The sequence below is a fragment of the Parasteatoda tepidariorum genome, chromosome 12 (assembly GCF_982258835.1).
Source record: "Parasteatoda tepidariorum strain Cologne lab strain chromosome 12, Ptep-v5.0, whole genome shotgun sequence".
NCBI classification, from domain to species: Eukaryota; Metazoa; Arthropoda; class Arachnida; order Araneae; family Theridiidae; genus Parasteatoda; species Parasteatoda tepidariorum.
In genome coordinates, this window is record NC_141766.1 from 8,554,671 (window position 1) to 8,577,620 (window position 22,950).

The window sequence follows — 22,950 nt, forward strand, 5'->3', positions numbered from 1 at the left end:
TATTGCTTACATGTATTAGTTTTTACATGTATTAAATTAAAATAAAAAGTTATAACAATAATTACATAAATAATTCTGAAAAAGTAATAACAATAGTATAAAAAATTTGCATTTTTATTAAACTATTTTATTTGCAACATTTCAAATATTTAACATAATCTTATTCGTATTTTGTAATTAAATAAATTAACATTTAAATCTTAGATTCCTCGAACCATCCACCTTTTGCTTTTATTATAGCCTTACATATGCATAGCATTCGTTCTAATAAACCATTAATCACTTCAAGTGATATAGAGTTCTATTCCTGTTGTAAAATGTCCCATAACTGACTTCGATTCAAATATCAGAGCATCGTTTGCAAGAACAAACAAATTTTCGATGAAATGTGACATCTATGAGATATTGTTTTAATTATATTCATAATAAATTCTTTGTAGTAATAATAATTACAATAATAAATAAGAATATTTGTTTTATAATCAATATTAATTATTTGAAAATATAGAAAACATTAAAATTAAAAAGTTCTTTGGTCGAAGATGTATAGACCAAAGGACCGCATATGTGGAATGCTTAAAAATCGAGAAAAGTACACATGTTTTTCAAAATTCTATAACTTCGTCAAAAAAAATCAAATCGATTTGAAATTTTAAGGGCTTACATAGAACTATTCAAATAACTATTTTCTATTAACAGAAAGTACAAAAAGTTTTTTTTGCAAGTTTGGCAAGTGTTCAAACTTAACAACTTTTTTCACCATAGAAACAATCCGTGATGAAAAGCTGGATTCAGTTCGCAAATAACAAAGTATTGCAATTTGATCATATGTAACTAACTGTAGAGGGTTCACTTTAGAACATATCAAAGTTTCATGCAATTTGAATGATTTTTCGCAGTTCTATGAACATTTGAATTTAGACCTTTTCTTTGCAGATTTCAAAATTTTCGCAAACTTTTGACCGGTAGTGTATATATATATATATACATATATATTAGCATTTGTCTAAAGAAAGGCAAAGTGTGTATTTGTTGCTATAGGAGTGAAAAACAGACGCAGCGAAAAGATTCTGATGATGAGTTATTCAGTTTTTATTATGTATATAAAAGTAGGCAAAATAAAGAAATAAAGACAAAAAAGTTTGAAAAGTTTCCTGATTGTGCACATATACTGTAATACGTACTGTAATGTAAACAATATTATGTTTTTCAGTTTTCGTATTTCTACACAGCTTCTGTTATTTTTGAATAATCTAAGAATATTTTGATGAAACACTAATTTTGGGACTAGTCGATCTCTTTTTAGTAATAATATCAACAAAAAAATATTCCTGTTTCATTCACATGTTTGCATTCCGCATTACAAGCAAATCCTACATTTATTAGATATCAGCATTTGTCTTTTAATCCACAGCTTAGAATGTAAAAAAAATTTAAAACGATATTTTTCAGAGAAACTATGAATTTAATAAAGAGATAAAAATAATAATTTTCCTGTTAAAATTTATTGCTAAAAATTACAGGTACAAAAAAATTTACTTAAGCTAAAAATATTTCAAAAGTTATTGATATTATCATTAGCATTTTTACTGGTATCTGAATTTTCCTTGTGCATTTTTATAAGACAACGCAAAATTACATAACTTTTCATGTTATATTTTTGTTTCTGTAAGTGTCAAAAGTATGTGCTACGAAAATATTCTAAAAAAGAGTTTTTCATTATTTATTATATAAAGAAAAATATTCAAAATGAAAATGTACAAAAAAAGTTTTAAAAAAATTATAATTGTATCTAGATATTAGATTTAAACAAGATGGTATTTTTTGTTTTTCTCATTTTTAAATAGCTTCAGCTATTTCGAATTTTCTTAAGAATACTTTTTATAAAACCCTCATTTCGCGATTAGACTACTTCTTTTAATTAGAGAAAAATAAAAATAAAAATAAAAATACACCTGCTGTCTTCACATCTTTGTATTCCATATTAAAACAAATCTACATTCATTAGATGTCAACATTTGCATTTTAATACATAGCTTCGAATGAAAAAGAAATATATTTTTAAAAGAAACTATAAATCTTATAAAAAGGTAATAACTAACTGTATATAGCTGATTACCATCAATTTAATTTAGATTCGTATTGTCAAAAGTTAATTGGACTTCTCCAAAAAAGGTATCGTGTAATTCACAAAACTTTTTTCCGAAGTTAGAGACGCTAAAGAATTAATGAAGTCTTTTATATGATTTTTTGTCTCGCCAGGACTTAAGAAATCAGTCTTTTTATTCTACTTTTGCATCTTTAAGAAAGAACCTTCAAAAAAAAAACCTGACAGGCGATCTTTTCTTGCGGTAAACCTAATTAGATTTACAAAACTACTAGAAATTTTAACGAGGCTTGATTTTTCCTTAACTTTCTTTTACAATTTCTTGTTTGGCGTAATAATGTAATAAATTAAAGAAGTTAGGTGAACGCGTAGCTTTATTACGTTGAATTAGTTTCCCATCAGTTGAGGGAAACACTTTTTGTGGAACAATGAAGGAAGAAAAACAATATATTAATTTCAAAACATTTTAAGAAGAATGTCGTAAGCAATTACATAGTTAGGAAATTTTGCGAAGCTTTCAGAAAAAAAAAATTAAAATCGAGAGTAAAAAGAATTTGTGGAAAATATAAAGTTTAAGTTATTAAGCAAAAAAAAATAAAGAAGTTGATAATCAACTCTGTTAAGATTACTATTTTTCACTAAGAGCCATTGTGGCTTAAGGGACAGGGCACTCCCCTCCCAATCAGGAGATCTGGGTTGTAGGCGATCAGGGTACCTAGCCGTCAGGCTAACCGTGGGGTGAAGCTTTGGTGGTTTTCCTCTTCATGTAACGCAAATGCGGGTTAATACCCTCAAAAAGTCCTCCACGAAGTCAAATTTCTCCCAATACTTGATCCAGGAGTTCCCTCGTTTTCTGGATTTGGGTTTAAAGTTAAAAGGCTACGGAGTTAAACATTGGTAGTCGTAAACTCGAAATTGGGTCAAATGTTCATTCCCGGATATAAAATTATAAAATATTTTTTACAAAGGTAATAATATTCTATATTTTTAAAATGTCCTTTTGTGTTCTTACGTATATTGCCATCAAACATTTATGACAAATCTGAAAATAAATTAAGAAATGGTTCAAACTTAAATATTATCTAATTTTTTGGATGCACAAAGTTATATTTGGAATTTTTAATTTCTTTATTTTCAGTCACTGTATTAAAATAAAATTGAAAGATACCAAATTGACTTTTGTGCGATATTGGCAAAATAGTTGACGAAAAAACTCCTACGTACCAAATTATTATTATTAAATTTTTTAATAGTCTTTTATTTTAAATCGAGAACTGGTTATAAAAAAAAACAAATATCAAAATTATTAGTCACGTTTATGTAGAATTTACTTTACCAACAACATTAAACTACCAAACCTTATTAGATTTTCGACCATCAATATTCACTTGTGTAATTTTGAACAGTACCCGGAAGACAATAGAGTTTATTAACCTATTTTCGGATCGGAATTTTTGAGTAAAATTAATCAGCATTACCTTGGTATGAAGAGGAAAAACTTGAAAACCAGGCACGGTCATCCGAAAGGCAAATTGATTCTAAATACAGATCATTTTACTGCTAGAATATAGCAATGTGGTCGTTTGCAAAAAAAGGGTTCACATATAAATTGTTCAGTGATTCTTCAAAAGATCTCCAAAAATATATGATGCAAATCAGAAAAGATTTTTTGAAATTAAGGACTTGATCTAGGAGTTCCAACAACCCAACGTGAACGAAATAAGTTTCTAATATTATTTTTTATTCCACTAAGTTTTAAAAAACTTGTTGTTTTTTTTTAACAATTTTCAAAGGAAATTTCTAGAGATGACTGACAGGCGATTTTTTCTTGTGTTAAATTCATCTGACTTTCAAAACTACAAGAAATTTTAACAAGGCTTAATTGTTTCTTAATTTTCTTTCATACTTTCTTTGTTTAGTGTACAGTAAAATCTTTGATAGAATGAAAATTTCTGTAGTGAACGTGCTATCAAACATTAAAAAATATAAAAAAGAAAAGAAAAAAAAAACAACTTGCATTGAAGTACACATAAAATACAGAAATGGATATACTATAGTTTTGATTCTCTAATGAAGGGAATTCTGCAGGGGTTAAACACTAAATGACAGTGGAAAAGTAAAAAGAAAAACACTTGAGAAATGGTTTAAATCAGTAGGGTTTGTTTGACCTTGAGGAACCAGTTTTGAACAAGGTTAATAATAAACAGTCGGGAGAGGTTTTGGCTGGAATCCTAAGGTACAAAAGATTAAATTGGAATAGTTTTCAAAGTGCTAGGAAATAAGGGGAAACTAGAACATTAATTAAATTATTAAATTTTTTCAAACTATGAGATGATTCTCAGAAATCAAGCTCAATAGTCAAAACGCAGTATTGGTTTCTTTTTGACTCAAACCTATGATTATAATTCCTAATATTTTGGGTGATAGAAGGTCGTTTAATACCTTGATTTTGGGTACATATTTTATGCTCTTTAATTCAAAATACAAGGGTGCTTTTATTTTGTTAAATATACGCAAGACCCATCAAAATTTTCCTCTGTATTCTAATTCCTTCAGCACCACATCTATGTTTCTCAGAAACAAATACCTGATGAGATTTCAAAAGAAAAATAAATGTTTGATGAATCATATCGAGGTGTTTGAAATAAATCCTCAAAGATATTAAAGAGTTCTGGCAAAAGCAAAGAAAAACAAGACAGAAAACTATGTTGAAGAAAAGGAACTTCCTCTTCTGAATTCCAAAACTGAAAAGCAAATAACATTTCTCTTTGCTTTTTCACAATTTCTTCCTGACCTTTTTTGAATTGGAATTGCTCATTAAAGTCTTTGATATTCACTCACCCAAATTGCTACCAATTTCTCTTAATACCTATGTTTTAATCAAAAATGCATTCCTTAAAGGACATTTCTGTCAATTTTATTCCCATTACTTGAAAATCACACCTATGTTTCCATGTTTCTCAAAAACAAGTACCTGGTGAGATTTCAAAAGAACAAGAAGCATTTGATATGTCAAAGCTAATGAGATATTTGAAATCTATCCTCAACAATATTGAAGAGTTCTGGTAAAGGCAGAGAAAAACAAGATCGAAAACACTTTCGAAGAAAAGGGACTTCCTCTTCTGAATTCCAAAACTGAAACGCAAATAACATTTCACTTTGTGCTTTCTCAATTCCTTCCTGACCTTTCTTTTTTCTTCCCCGTCGAGCACTGTTTGTATTCTGGCTTTTCGGGGGCTCCTCACACTTAGGAACGCCAACGTAGAGAATGTTTTATCAGAGTACGAGTCTCGTAGCTGCAGCGCTCAAAAGGAAAGGGTTTTGCTGTGTTCTTTATCTTCTTTTTTTTTCCTCTCTTTTTGCTGTCTTCTCTCCTATTCTGTCTGACAAGAATAAGCTTTCTAATAGAAGCGGCACATATTTATTCCGAATTTCCTTTTATGGAATGCAAGGATGCTGGGAAATATTTGAAAGCATTTAAATTAAACCTGCCCAGAACAGATCTACCAATTATTATGCTGTCTCTTAAGACATATTTAATTAAACTGCAAGATATAAATACGCATCAATGAAGAAAAGCTTCATACAAGAACTATTTCAAATATTCTATAGGAAACGTGCATAAAAAATTTCAAAATAGAAATAAAATAAAAAATTAAATGTACTCAAATTTAAGTACTTGAAACAATACAGTGTTAAGACGCATTTTGTTTGAAAATACATTATTTTTGCACAAAACTGTACTTATTATTGTTTCTTAGTAGACATTTATCTATAAGCAATCAGTGAAGTAATGCTTTAAACAAGGATAGTTTATAAAATAGATAAGAGTACTTACTTTGGGAGCTTGAAGCAATGTGATGAGAAAAAACACTGTATCTGAAGATGTGAATTTTACAGATAACTGTTCTTAATATTGCTTCCAAGTAGGTACTTTAGTAGCTTCTGGCACTACACTAATGAAAGCACAATATACAGAAAAATCTAATTATCTACAAAGAAATCAGGAATTTTTTCATGAAAAAGCTGTTAAAAAGTTCTCATCAACAACTTGAAAATGTGGCTTATTATATTTCTCTAAACTCTTCAATTAATTAATCCTCTAATAAACTGGCCAATAAATCAAATAACTAATAAAAAATCAAATTTTGGAAACCAAAAATTTTGGGAGGTTAATCTGACTTTAAAATTAATATATATATATATAATATATATATATATATATATATATATATATATATATATATATATATATATATATATATATATATATATATATATATATATATATATATATATATATATATATATATATATATATATATATATATATATATATATATATATATATATATATATATATATAAATATATAAATATATATATATGTATATATTTATTTATATATATATATATAAATATATAAATATATATATATGTATATATTTATTTATATATATATATATTATATATAAATATATAAATATATATATATGTATATATTTATTTATATATATATATATATATATATATATATATATATATATATATAATATATATATATATATATATATATATATATATATATATATATATATATATATATATATATATATATATATATATATATATATATATATATATATATATATATATATATGTTATATATGTGTGTGTGTGTACGTTCTCAGAAATAAAATTCTCTCTTTTGATGACTAAAAATCCTAGAGCAATATTTCGCTAATTTTGAGAATTATCACGTAATTTATAAATCACGTGATTTCGTGACGAAACGCAAACTCTTCAATACATATGAGGAAAATGTTTGTGGAGATTATTAACTGGAATGACGAAACTAGAATGAAGACTAGACGATCGAAAAGAAAATGACGAATTAGAAGGCAGGTGCGTATTGTGGTCAAAGAGTAGGCCTCATACTAGGAAGATCCCGTATCCGAATCCCGCTTCGGGTATGGATGTTATTAATCTCTCTGCTCTATTTGTCTTTTTTGTGTTATTAAGGTGACATTGAGCCATCTATATAGTGCCCACGTAAAAATGATTATGGGAAAAGTTACATACATTAGACACTGCAGGGCTTTTTATGAAAAAAAAATAGAATGGCGAAATATTTTCTAATTATTGACGAACTTTATTTCTTCGTGGAAGTGACGATAGTTATTTCGTCACTTTGGCAAATTGCTCACTCGAAGCATATACCAGGAAACTCTTTCATCAGAAGCGATTTAAGTATTCATTTTTTACAGTGTAAAAATCCCGTTGTTAATAAAGCTTTTAAAGGTCTCAATAAAAAGAATATGAAAATTCTTTATTGATACTGACTCATTCCAAGCTTCATCACTTAAAATTCAGCATGTGGAAAAACGAAAAAATTATATTATTCGAGTTCTATTTTAAAGAAAAGCCTAACTTTTGTCACCATTTCTAAAGAATTAGTTGTATTATTGTTTTAAATGTATAAAAAATAAATCTCGAAATATTTCATCAAATTATATTATACATATTAGGGGGGACAGAGGTAATGTCGTTTCAAAGTATTAAATATTCGTTAGTCTTAAAAACCAATGAAATTTTTTAGATCCATTTCAATTCATTTTGGATCCGGCAATGAAAGGTTGTTGCTTACGAGGGTGAATACATTATTAATTAAGAATAAAATATTAATAACAAATATCATGTGCACTGAAATAACATTACTTTTCCGTCCATCTAATATTCAAAAGATTATATTTAAGATAATATTAAGATAATATTATTTAAGATAATATTTAAAAGATGTTCTAACAGCCTTTAACAAACATAAAAATGCTAGTTAAGGTTAAAATAATATACAAAGTTTTTGTATAAAATTTATGTGAAAAGGAGAAATTTTGTCTCTCTGAATTCCTGCGTAAAGTTCAAATTTTTTTTGACAGATGGCTATGTATATAGTAAACATTTAGACCAAAAATAGATTAGAAATCACAGCCTGGTGCAATATGACATGTGATTGCGACTAATGCCGGATATTTTAAAAATAATGTTATAAATGGATATTGAAACAGTTTGCTATTATTTTCATTTATTTTCACTTCATGAAATTCCTTCGAGATACGCATTTACTACTGCAGCGCCATCTATCGGAAAACTTATTGAATAAAACACAAAATCTCTGAGAAGAAAAATTTGTTCCCTGTGACAGGAGCTTGCTGCGGCAGCTTTTTAAATCTACTTAAAAAGCAGCCGCACTCTACGTCTACGTCTTTTATATATACAGGTACTTTATATATACCTGTACTTAAATAACTAAATATTGCCTACAGTTAATTGATTTAGCAGATATAGTTAAGTTTTTTCAATAAATTTATTTCGTTCCTAAATAAAAGTTTCATACAATCAACAAGAAAACGTACGATTAAAGAATTATTCTAAAAAGAAATTAAAAAAAGAATTCTAGATAGTCTATTTCTTTTCTCTTTTGAAGAAAATAAAAACTCAATTTAGGATATACGTGATTATAAGTTTTTTAAGCTTTAACAACAAAACCGATACTATATTTAAAAATAAGAAGAACAGAAAAACATCTTTGCTGTTTGTGGATTTTAATGTTCTTAGTCAAGCATTAAAAATACTTTTTAACTTCTATACAGATTAAATCATAACAAAAAAATAACAAAAAAGCAAATTATTTCAGAACGTTTCAGAAATCTGCTTGATGTTCGAATTGAAAATATAAAAATAAAGTATCTATCAAAAAAATATTACCAAACCCATCTTTATAGTTCAGCTAAATTATAATCAAATCTATATAGAAATTGACATGAAAAAGAACAATAATAGAATTTTTGAGGCAGATATAAAAATCGAAATATAATTCTCAGACAAGATGTTTTTTTATTTCCTAATTTATTGTAAATTTAAATACCAAAATGTATATAAGAAAAATTATATAAAGCAGCGGATGTTGAAATTTAATAGTTTCAAAGGATGATAAGAATATAATTTCAAACTAATCCAAATCTTGGTTTTAAATCATATCCTAACTAGTACTTACGTTACGTTATTTTCATTTATTTTGTGGAGCGTCTGTTAAAAAAAATTAGCCTTAACAAATATATTTTATTATAAAAGTTTCGCTCGAATTGTGAAAGGTTTTCATGCAAAGCATGCAATCTTTTATGCTGTTTGTATAAAGGAGTTTTATTATCTCGTAAGTAAAAATAAATATATGTTGAATTTGCTTGATTTGGTTCACATTTTTTGTTAATTTATTATCAAAATCTTCCCCATAATGTATTTTTTTTTGTTTAGTTCTCCAGAAAAATTCTCCCAAATGAAACTGCATCTTTGTCATATAAGCTGATAATTTCATTTTTACTAGGATAAGATAAATATTTAAGAATCTATACAGCTGGCCTACAGAAAATTTTAATGAGGGAAAATTATGTGATTGATCATAAGCGTTCATTTTCTATGTTTCAATTTTTTAAGAAGTTAGGCTATTCGAAGATTTTGGAAAAATGGTTTTATTGTTTAAAAGTGTCTTATACCTTAAAATAATAAGCTCAAAGGCTTATAAGTAAAAATAATTTATCTAATTTCTCGAGTTTTGAATTTCTGCTTACTACCTCTCGATCCACTGCATCCAAAGAATTTTAAACGCGTTTTTCTCGAACCTTCACTTTTCAAGTAAGCCATTTCATTACTCAAATAAATCCTTACCGAATGACCCTAGAAGTGTCATGATGGGAAGATTTTAATCCCAAATTTGGACTTTTATTTGTTTATGTTTGCGATTTTAACAAAATACTAGCAACATTCAATGTTAAGTATACAATTCGTTACATATCAGGATGCTATTTCGGAAATTTTGAACATTGAAATTTAACCAAAATTGACCATATCATGGTCAGTTGCTCGATGGTCATGTAAATGTTATTGTTGTACAGTTTAAACAGCAATTCTTAATATACTGGTTGCGTGTATAATGCGACTACATTGTGTAGCTAAATTATAAGATCACTGTGGTCTTTGTTACTTTTAAATGAAGCAATATAAATTTTTCAAAAATAAATTAAGCTAATGAAAATAAATGAAAACAAAACACATACATATAATTATGAGATATATTTAAATACGAATAATCTGTAGGCAATATCAAAAGTTTCCACTTGAGAGTAAGAACTTCATCAAATTATTCAACCACCTGTAAAAATGGACTTTTTTTCAAAACTAAAAGAATGTTGATCCGCCATTTTTTCTATGTAGCTTCAAACATTTGATTCTTTTATTGACTCATTCAAGTTTTCATGCTGAATTTTAGGAATTTTGTGACATTCATTTACGATAGCTTCTTCCAGGTCGTATACTGAATTATGTTGGCGGTGCTTTTCACACACTTGTCTAGGCAAGTAGCCTCCTCAAGTTATATGTTTGATTCAGATAATGGCGAAGGTTGACCAGCTTATGACCTCAAATTTTTCTTCTGAGAATTTTTCTCGAACTTTTCTGAAACCAATTTTTATTTGATTAGGAAGCATGGGGTGGCGCATTGTCTTCCTGAAGTTCACAGTCTGGGCCTCCTGAAAAATAAGATATGGACCAAAAGGTATAAGGTGTCAGTAAAGTAGTTGTTGATAGCAAGAACCTGAAGTCCATTTTTTTCAGAGATTCACTGCAGGTCGCTTTTACCATTATGTGCAAAAGCTCCCCTGTCAAAGAAATCGTGAAGTTCGGTCGTGAACTTCGGTTCGAAGATCATGTCAGTAATAATTATTATGACATGATAATTATTACTGAATGGGCCATCCAAACTGAACTTCTTTTCATCGAAATTTTTTTTTCTGCATAGCATCCCAGGTCATTACAATACAATGCAACGAGATTTTTTTATGACTTTTACGATGCTGAAAATCTACTGAAACTAAAGTTCGCCTTTAAAAAATATATGTACGTTCTTAAGTTGTGTAATAAGGCTAATAACTTAGTCCAGTCCTGCTAATGTAACCACATTTGGAAAAGGCCGCGCAGGAAAAGAGTTAATTAGGTTCTTGAAGGTGTTTACTGGAATGTTCAGCCTGGCTGATTCTAGTGCCGTGACCTGCTGTACTAGATTATGCGGTTAAGGATCCATTACGATTAAGGTGGTCCCATAAATTCTCGATTGGATTTAACACTAGAAAGACTGAAACTTAGAACAAAAGCAGTCGAAATGTGAAAGAATAGCTAAATGTGTTAAAACATTTGTTTAAAAATAAGTTTTAATATTTTTTATATTATTTACAGTTATATAACAAGTTATTGGTAAATATGAACAACAAAAAATTATATGCTGTACAAAAAGTCACACAATTCCAAGAATTATATACATCATTGTTTTTCTAATTGAAATTTAAAAGCAGTCAAAATGACTTCCTTGGGCAATCTAGTGTTACGGCTGGCAAGTTCGGTGACCAGGGGAATAGGGTAAACATTTCCTGGTGCTCTTCGAACTAAGCAATGGACTAACTTCAGACTTTATGACACGTTCTGCTGGCTGATGTCTTCCTCAAAAAAAGAACAAAAAATTCACATGTAGAAGTGAACATGGCATGCGTGCTTGTGTTGATCCATCGCGATCCACAATGATGAGTGCATCCAGAGAAGGTCACAAAAACATTACCGACATTATAATGAAGCAATCAAACAGTTTTTTTCTTACGTTTCAATGATGAATCAAAATAAGTATTTCTTTTTTTTAACTTCCATGGTTTTCTTTTCCGTTTTCTCGAAATTGTTTGCTATTATTTGTACTTATTTAATATGTGATGCATTTTTTAAATTTTTATTTCTAACTTGTTCAGCTTTCATCATTCACGAAATGTTGTATTGACGAAGAGCGTCGTGTTTAAGTGCTAAAAGAAAGTTGAAGATTTTTTTCCATTGCAGCAATGAAGCATAATAAGTAATTTTTTCTTTAATTTTCAATATTCATATTCTTTTTAAAAATATTTTTCATGCTTGTATTTACCTCGTAAGCAATAAATTAAGAAAAATAGAATAAAAAACGAAAGAAAAAAGCAAGCACCTTCTGAAATATTTTCAGCGGCGAATAAAAGCATAGAAAATTCAATCAACGCTATTTAATCCTTATATTTCTTCCAGAAACATTTCCTCGAATTGTTTTTTCCCAGTCCCCATTTTTCTTCTTCCATTGTTTTGGCATATCATATTTCAAAGAAGCGGAGAGAACCTCATTCGGGTTCTAAAAGTGCCTGTTTTTATTCGCTGAACCCTAGGCATGTTTCTTTCCGAAAAGCGATCTCTTTGTAAGAGTAGCCCATCGCGTCGCCACAGTCTGTAACCCTATAAAATATGGCATTGGGGCAGACATCGGCCACTAGCGCATAAATCATCAGTCTTCTATCCTGAAGCAATCGACACCGAAATGCGAGATTTTGTACCGTTTTTCTATCATCTGTATAACGCAGGGTATCGACTTTCCCGCACCCCTTAAAGCACTATCCCCCCTCTCCCGAATTGGCTCAGGAAAACGGGAAAAAGGACACAAAGGCAGATAAAATGAAGATAAAATGTTCTTCCTCATTTGATTCTTTGGCGATCTTTCATGCAATAGTCAAAGATACGGATTACTTGATGGTAACTTCCTTTGCTTTTTCCTAGAACAATGGGAATAATAACCACTATTTTTCCCAGAGTTTTTTTGAGAAAAAAAAACGGGACAGGGTAGTTTGAAGACAATTTTGTCTTCTTTTCCTTTGATTTTGATGAGCCAGCTTTCAAAGAACGCAGAGAAACCTAAAACTGACATTTTTATTCATCTATTTGTAACAGTGCATGGGTGCTTTATTACACATATGTCAAAGCAATATTGCTGCTATGGGTGTGTTTTTGTTTCATGTTAGACGGTGCTGTCATCTAAGCATTTCTCGCAGAAAATTGCCGGTAATAAGCTGTTAAGGAAATTTGACTTCACTGTTTTTACCGCTTTAATTTTAAAGGGAAAATAAGATTTTCAAAATAAATAAGGACGGGTATTTTTTTTATTAATTGTTTTGCTAATCTAAAAATGTATTTTACTTTGCACCTAAGGGATCGGAAGCAAGTTTATTTTAAAATATATGCAGTATTTATATTCTTTGAACTATTGGGCAATTGAATAAGTACATAGAAATACTTCCAGAAAAGTCAAAAATATAGAGAAAACATGGAAAATAATAAAGATTAACAAAAAGAGAAGAGGAAAAATAATTAAAATAAAAATTAAAAATATAAATATTCAGGCATTTTAATATATATTTTATTAATTTTAATTTTATATTTTTTAAAAATATTTTATTTTAATAATTTATTAATGTAAAATATAATATAAAATTATTAAAATAAAATTTTTTTAAAAAATATAAAATTAAAATTAAAAAAATATATATTAAAATGCCTGAATTTTTATATTTTAAATTTTTATTTTAATTATTTTTCCTCTTCTCTTTTTATTAGTCTTTATTATTTTCCATGTTTTCTCTATATTTTAAACTTAATTTACGAGTTCTATATACTTGCAGCTTATGCGCAGTATATTAAACTTATTTTCTTCGTTTCTCTCTTTTTATCTTTTTTGTCTTTATTATGCTATAAATCAGCTTCTTGAATCAGTTCAGTTTCAAAATCAGTTTCTTGAAAATGAGAAACGTGTGCTATATAATTTATTATTTTTAATATATAAAAATTTATTTCACTACATTTCTGGAATCATTAAAACACACAAATAAAAGAGAATTTTACATACATTTCAAGGATATTATTCAATTAGATGACAAAAAATCTTGCCAAATTAGTGATTTTTTTAAAACAGTACAATTGGTTTCTGTTAGCAATCTATACCCTGCGTTTTGAGGTCTGAACAATTCTTTTTATAAGGATACTGTTCATTTAACTTTAAATTAAAGTTTTGTTTTCAGTTCTATGAACTTAAATTAATTTTTTTAACGAAAGTTTTTCGAAACCCTTACAAAAATCCATCATATATTTTTCAATTTAAATACTTTATCTGGTTTCTATAAAATGCATTCATTTCTGAAAACTAATCAAAATATAGCATACTTCAGAATTTCAAGTCACTAAATTCATTTTCTGCTTTACATGCAGATTTTAAAAATCAAAATACAGTAACAGAAGTTAGCAATAACAGACAAAGTTTTCGTATCGCGAGTATTCATATTTTTAAAGCGCTTTAATACACATGCATAACTAGATTTCAGATTGAAGTATGAGCCGTAGTCGTCTAGAATCGCGCCAATAACTCAATTTTAAATATGAAGGTTGGCGCCCCAGCGCATTTAAAATTAAGTTATCGCGCCGAAGTAAGAGACTTTATTTTGATTTCAGCTGTGCTGTGAACATTATGTCAATTTAAAATGAAGAATCTTTCATCCGACAGGCGTCACTCGGTAGAACTTACATAAATGTTCTTCACTTAAAAATGATTTTTGCTTTATGTTTGGAGTTGGAATTTTTGCTTTATGTTTGGCGTTAGAATTTTCGCGAGAAGCATTACTGAATTTTAACTCAATTTTATTGCTTACAATTGAATGAAAATAGATCGATAGTAAAGGGGAAAGGAAACTTTTGAAGAATTAAAAAACTTGTTTTAAAATTATGAGTTATTGATTCTGTAACTTATTTAACAACGCAAATTTTAAAGAGAGTTTTGGAACAAATAATATATAGTAACTATGCAAAAATATACATTCTGAATGCGTTAAGTTTTATTCAATACACTTCATCACTTTTTTTTAAAGTGATGATAGTTGAAATAATAAAATGAATTTTTATGCAAGGTGTTTTGTAATTACCTCCCTTGATATTTAATTTGATGCAATATTAATTGAAATCAAGAATCCATGCACATTACAAGTCAGAAATAATTATTTGAACACAAAAAAGGTTTTCCAATATTTGAACTATTAATAACAAGGTGGCTGGTTTGAGCGAATGCTGGGTTAAAATATTTAATAGAATGGATTAGTGCAGGGATGGAATGGATTAGATCAAGAATGCCGGAAAAGAATGGATTAGTGCAGGAATTGAATGGATTGGATCAAGAATGCCGGAATAGAATGAACTCGCCGGATCCCTCCATTAAGCTTTGGTCTTGATAAATTGCTGTTAGATTATTTTAATCTCTCATTATTGACCTCAATAATGATTTTTCCGGAGCTTGAAAAAGTATTTGCTCAATAATTGATTTTATAGTCAAATTTAGCAATAACTGTTTTTTTTCAAATTTAAGAAATTTAAATGGTGAATAACTGCTTGTCTTAGATCTAAATAGCTAAAAATAAGATCAAATTTTAAAAATTATTGTTTAGAAATGAGCCGTGTTTGGAAGATTTTATATTTAACGCAGAAAAATACACCGATGTTTCATGCTGTGTTTCATAACCATGTAGTGTAACTACCACAACAATAATGCAATTCCAATTCACTAGCATATGAGATGTGTTAACTTGATTCCACCTTGCGGTACCTTTTGGTAGATGACGGTTGACATTGTTGGCAAATGCTCTCTCCACATTGGTGACCCGGACGCGATCACGGCCGGTGTTAGTTTCAGGGTAGGCAAGTTCATAACACGTCCAGGTCAGTTATTAACAATATTAACTGTTATTTATCAAAAGGGACTTCAAGATAGAATCGAGTTAACACGTCTTATCAATTAATGATATTCATTCATCAAATTCTATCCCAGATAAAACTCTGGTGGTGGAGTAATGCAGTGTAACTATCACTACAATAATACAATTCCAATTCTCTAGTATATGAGACTTGTTTACTCGATTCCATCCTGGGGTACCTTTTCAGAAATGACGCTTGATATTGTTGATAAGTCCTTTCCCCACAACCATAAGTTATTAAAATGCTAAATATGATAATCTTCTTTTATTTTGATATAAATTAATATACACTGGTGTGCAAAACTTAAGCAACAAGTGCGTTTTTTGTCGTAACTCTACAAGAAATCATCCGATTGACATGAAATTTGAATATGATGTACATTATTTTGTACTTAAACGATGGTAAAAGAATAATGGCGCAGACATGAATACAAAGCTTAAAGTAGGGTGTGGAACAAAAAAAGGCTTTATTTGACATATAGTGGCGTTGCACAGATTGCCTGAAGATGCTTAAGTACAACTGGCAGATGTTCACCAGTATGGGATATGCCCTCCCCTTACTGTAATTGTTGCTTGGCATCGTCTCTCCATGCTAAGCACCAGATTATCCAGGAGTTCTTGGGGTAAACGTCTCCATTCCTCCTTTAACGCATCTTTCAGCTGATGGGTGTTACCAGGAGGATACTGTCGTGTCACAAGACGTCTCCCTAATGCATCCCACACATGCTCTATGGGATTTAGATCTGGAGAGTAAGCTGTCCAAGCCATTCGTGTGATATCTTCACTTTCCAGTAGCTCTTGAACATTAGCAGTACGGTGTGGCCGGGCATTGTCATCCATAAAAATGAAGTCTGGTCCAATGGCCCCTCGGAATAGACGCACATGGGGTAGGATTACCTCATTGCAGTAGCGGTCTCCAGTTACAGAACCTCGGTCGAAGATCTGAAGCTCAGTCCGCCCGTTCAACATAATGGCATCCCAGACGACAACTCCAGGACCACCGTAACGATCTCTTTCCTCGATGTTATTGGGATGAAATCGAGCTCCAACCTCTCTCGCTTGTAGCACTAAAACAACTCTCATCTGTGAAGAGGACGCGACTCCATTGATGAGGTGGCCAGGGTTCGTGTTCACTGCACCACTCTAAACGGTGCCGCCGATGGCTAACTTTTAAAGGTATGCAGCGTTTAGGACGTCTAGCAAATAAGCCACCTTTGTGGAGGCGTCTGGCCACTATAAATCTTGATACTTGTCGTCCTGTGGCAGTGCACAGTTGCTGAGATATGGCGCTTGCTGACTGAAAACGGTTTCTTTTCGCCTGGAGGACAATGGAGCTTCCCAATCATTCTTCCTCGAGTAAAGTCGTCTAAATGATTTCTTGAAGACATGTTTCACAAAACAAGTAAAAAATAATGAAGAAAAATTATGTTTAAATAGATTTACTCCTCCCGAAAACAAGTTAAAACTGAAATGGTTTTATTACCTGCACTTTCTCTTTTCCGTCTCGCTTTCACCATTGTCTGGGATTCATTAATATGAGCAATATCTACTCTCACCACCTTTCAGCACCATTAAGTTCCACAGCATTATATCAGTGTTATGGAATTTTTAGAACCAATTGTCACAGTAATATAGTTTGTCTAAGCTAAGAACTCCTCCCGCCACAAAGTCTGAGGCTATCTGGTGCTATGGAAACAAGATGGTGCATTTTAAGAAGGACAGCTTCACTCTAGGACTAACACAATAGACCGAAGAAAGAGATTCCCTTTCTCTCGTCGATCCGAGCCGAAACCACTCCAAAAACAGTGACCCCGCACCCCTACTTGAAATAGTCATACCTCGTTACCATAGTCACCGCCATAGGTCCAGACGAATGCCTGGGGGAGTTCTTACTTTGGACAAACTGTAACTAACTTCTATATATCCTTCACAAAATCACAGTTTGGATTCTACATGCCATTGGACATTGCAAAAGAGGAAACTAAAACACTTATTAACTGATTTTGTGCTGATTCCGTAACTCCTTTTCATACATTTGATTCAAATGATCGTTACTTACAAACATTAGTGTGCATTACTGTTGTTAAAAATATTTTATTTGTATTATAACGAAATATCTTCGCACTGTACTTCATCTAAAACGGTTGACTAGTTCTGGCTTTTATTAAGAAATTTGAGTATTTTCTTGATTTTAAACACCAGAATATATATCAGATAAAGCAATTACGATGCACGCTGAGAACTTATATTTTATCAATTAGTCTAAATGAAGTTTAAATTAATAATTATTAATTACTACAATCAATATTTTACATTATAACGTATTGTATTTAATGCATTTAATGAACATTTTTAATCATTGCATAAATATTCGTATACGGGAATTTTATTGCATGCGTCGGTAAAGTATCCTTCTGAATTGATGCTACTTCTTTCTTATCTTAAAAAAGCTAGTTTTAATTTTATCTTACATTATTAAAATCTGTTGCTTACAAATATCGTCTTGTCTTGAAAAAATGATTAAAACACACTACAATGTTTTGAAACTGCTGCATTTTTTAAAATTCTTAAATTTTTGAAACGAAATTGAAATTGAAACGAAGTTGAATGCTGTTGTTGAAATTGAAATAAAGTCGAAACGAAGTTGAATGCTGAATTATATGAGGAAAAAAAATTACGGAATCCTATCTAGATTTTTTTGAATCTTAAAAAAATGCTCTTCGTCGGCATTGCATTGGAATTCTACTCGAGTATTTAAAAATTCTTTCATAGATTTGTTTTTAAATAATTAAAATAATTTGAAGCTAATTTCAATTTTAAATCATTCTGATTTCTAGCGCATTGAAAAAAAGGTTAAAAATTTTTTAAATGCTTTGAACCTGATTACTAATAATGGTTTCTGGTAAAATAACGAAATTAATTGAAAAAATTCTTCTTACCAAATATTATCTTGAATACCCGTGCTTCGAAAAAAAAATTAAAAATTCTCTTTGACAGTATAACTGAATACTTTGCAGGATTTTTTTTTAATTCCTTAAAGTTTAAAAAATCAAATAATTATTTTTTAAAAAAGAACTAAGTTTTAATTTTACCGAATCCTATTACGATTCCTTGCTTCTAGAAAAAAAAACTTAAAAAGGAAAGAAAATCTCCTTTTTAATAAACGCCTCCCCAATTTTAAATTTCCATACATACAGGTAATAATATACTAGAAACTATCCAGAACACTTTCTGAAACATAAGGCAACCATTTTACCTTTAAGATAATTAAATTCTTCAGTGAAACCGTATCGATATTGAAAAATTCCTTCTAAAGCGTCTGGATAAGGAACAAAACAATGAAAAATACAAGACTACGTTCTGAAGTTCTTTATGAAAAGAAATGTAGTTCTTAACGTGATGGCTGGAGAAAGTTTCAACATAGCCTGTGTTTCTTTATTCTTCGAGTTTTATTCTGCATTTTGTTTTATTTAAACTGTAAATAAAATCATAAAAATGAGCGATATGCCCACTAAAATATAAGTTTGTTTCGAAACGATAATAGCTTATATAGATTTAAATACAGTGTCTCAGTTATGATTTCTGATTTAAAATTTAACGGCAGCTTCTCAAACTAATTGAAAAAAATGGTTTTATTTTAAAATTAAAAATAAAAGTACATTAGCGTGCATGAATGTATAATTGTTTTAATTACAATAATTAGAAAAGTATGTACGGCATATTAATATGCCATTTAGTAGGTAAATACGTTTTGTATACTAAATATGTATTTAGAATTTAAATATCATTACATCTTAAAAGCACATTAATATGAATAAATATATTTCATTGAATATGAAGATAAAAGATAGCTAAAATTTAATTGACGAAACTCGGAGACTCCAGAGAGAGAGGTATAAGGCACAGAATGATTTTCATGTGGTTCATGCGATCCATATTTCCGACGGAAAACAAAATATTTTATGAGTTTTTAAAAGTATGGAACTTTACTGCTAAAATCATATGCAAATGTAATCCTTTCATATACTATATCACTAGAACCGATATAGTGGCCAGAACGCTCACCAGATCTGATCTCTTGTGATACTTCGATCTTGGTTTTACTTTATATAGATATATATATAGTGTCATATTCTGATGTGTTGAGTCAAATATTTATGCTGATTAGCATCTGATTTATGTTTTATTATTTCATTCCTATATCAAATGATGCTTTTTTTAAAATTATATTTTCTGTTTGTGTCGTTGCAAACTCTTATCTATCAGTCAACCTCCAATAAGACTTATTATATAAAGCTACTAATGCAGTTGTATTGATGTTGCTCATGCATTTTATTTTTTTTTTATTCACATTTCATTTTTCCTAACTTTATGAATTTTATTTCATTCATCCTAACTTTATGTCTTAAATAAGATGTATTTAGCTTTAAAAATGCTCAAAAACTTTTTTCTCACTTAATTATGGATATAGGGCCCCCTTTATTTTTCATGTTTAATTTTTAAAAAAAACATATTGAGATAATAATTTTAAGGAACATATTTTAAATTGAAAATCATAAATCTTTGTTAAATAAAAGTATTATAATTCCCATTATTAAGATTTCCTATTATAAATTTCAAAATGATATCATATAGCATATCGTACAATATCCATAAATTATAAATTCCAAACCAAACGAAAATGTTGGACAATAACTTGAACTTGAATACATATGCATGGGAAATTTCCCTGGAGACTACAAAGCTCAGAATTCCCTTCTTACTGAATCCAACCTACCTTTCAGAATAGTCACATATTTAATTCACTTCTATTTCGTTGCAGTTGTTGCTGGAACATCACGTGATGCCTACGAAAGATCTGTAATCTTTTGTGATTATAACACCTTTCAAGACGATTACAGAAAATAAGCAAAGCGAATATTAAAATCTGGGAGTATTCTGTTGGAAAAGAGAAAGTAAGAAATAGAATTTCTCCTATAGGTCCCTCTGGATCATTTCGCCTGTATCCTTTTTTTTCCATTTGTACAAGAAGAAGAAGTCATCGTCAATTAGATGTTTGGTCTGAAAGTATCTTTTCATAATGACTTGGCTCCCTTGGGGATGATATATTTATTCGTATTGCGTTATTATAAAGCGAGTATTATTTTTTTTCACTACAAAATGTGTAAAATAAATTGTACAGCCATTAAGAATTGGGGGTTTTCCTACGCCATTAGTAGAAAATATTATTGATAGATATAAACACACAAGGATATTACCTCAACGGTTGGGAATATTACTTTCATTTTCACGAAACAGATGCAAATTTGCAATTTTTTCTCTTTATTTTTTTATAGATGTATTCAAAAAGGGAACTCGTTTAAAAAGTCTTTTTTTATGTCTTAAGTATGATTATTTCTCTTTTTTACTCTGATTTATCAAGCTTTTTCACCATGAATGGTTTTTATAATTTTTAAGTAGATAAATGAAAACATCTAAATTAATTATTTGTTTTTTTTATATTAGGACTTTTAATATAGGAAGGTTTCACTACAATGCTATTTTTTTTTGGTATTTTAAGCACGTATTAAAAACTACACTCGTTTAAAAGCATTCCTTTATAAATTACCCAAAGTATGTTGTGTAGACTTATCTTTATGTCTCTGATTTATCAGGCTTTTTCACCATGAATGGTTTCTATAATTTCTAAGTAAATAAATGAAAACTTCTAAATTAATTAATTGGTTTTTTATATTAAGACTTTTAATATAGGAATGTTTCACTGCAATGTTAATTTTTTTAGGTATTTTAAGCACGTATGAAAAACTACACTCGTTTAAAACCTTTCCTTTATCAAAAGTATGTTGTTGTTGTGTAGATTTATCTTTTTGTCTCTGATTTATCAGGCTTTTTCACTATGAATGGTTTCTATAATTTTTGAGTAGATAAATGAAAACTTCTAAATTAATTAATTGGTTTTTCATATTAAGATTTTTAATATAGTAAGGTTTCCCCATAATGTTAAATTTTTTCTTAATACTTTAAGCACGTTGATGTATTAGAAACTACACTCGTTTAAACCTTTTCTTTATCCGAAGTAGGCGTTGTTGTGTAGATTTATCTTTTTCATTCTTATTTATTAGGTTTTTTAACCATGGATGGTTTCTATAATTTCCTAAGTAGATGAAGGGCAATTTCTGGATAGCTGATTGGTTTTTCAAGTTAAGATTTTTTTTCTTTGAGACGGTATCACTAAAATGCCAAAATTTTTTGATATTTTTCGTGCATTAAAAAAGTACCCTAGTTTAAAAGCATATTTTTGATGTACTATCCTAAGTATGTTCTGTATGTTTCTTTTTTTCTCTCTTGATTTATCAGGCTTTTTCACCATAAATGGTTTCTGTAATTTCTTAAGTAGATAAATGAAAATTTCTGCATTAATTCTACGTTAATTAACTGGTTTTTCACAATAAGTTTCTTCTTGATATAGGATGGTTTCACTTTAGTGTCAACAGTTTTTGGTATTATATGTAAGTAGATGTTTTAGTAAAACACTTGATTTAAATCCTTTTTTTTTTATAAAATGTCTTAAGTAGGCTTCGTAGAGTTATGTTTTTTCTCTCTGTTTTATCAAGCTTTTTTAACCATGAATTGTTTCTGTAATTTCCTGAAAAGATAAATGACAACAATTAAAGGAATAAATAATAACACAAGGGAAAAAAAGGATTTAAGAGAAAAGAGAAAGAATTATTAATTAAGATTAAAAGAAATTATGAAAAATTATTTTTATTTAAAAAAATTAGAAATAACAACGAAAAGATATTATCTCTTCATCATCTCGCGATTATACCCGTAAAAATAGTGCTTTCCAATACTTTATAAATATAGTGAAAGCAAAATATATCAATACAATAGTGGAAGGTATACAGAAGAAAAAAAAATGAAGAAACCGATTCGGAAGCAAAATTTTATTAAGAATAAAATTTCAAGAATTCAAGGAAAATATATATAATAATTCACAGATAAGAACATATAAAGCGAAAATAATTAAACCATTATTTTATTAATTTTCTGAAAGTAAAGTCAAAGAAAAACTTGCAATATTATTTTATCTTACCCTAAAGTAAATTCATAGTTAAATTATATACTATCAACATATCTTTATATTAACGTAAATTCTCAATAAAACTTA

The 22,950-nt window shown here is 29.1% G+C and overlaps 1 long non-coding RNA gene across 1 annotated transcript in view; it reads left to right on the forward strand.

Annotated features, from left to right (window-relative positions):
* The window catches only part of LOC139427226 (uncharacterized), a 110,666-nt gene that overhangs the window by 86,242 nt on the left and 1,474 nt on the right, over nucleotides 1–22,950 (forward strand). Inside the window, exon 2 of the long non-coding RNA XR_011638364.2 lies at nucleotides 20,602–20,781. This is a non-coding gene — a long non-coding RNA (uncharacterized LOC139427226). The remainder of the gene's footprint in view (nucleotides 1–20,601; nucleotides 20,782–22,950) is intronic.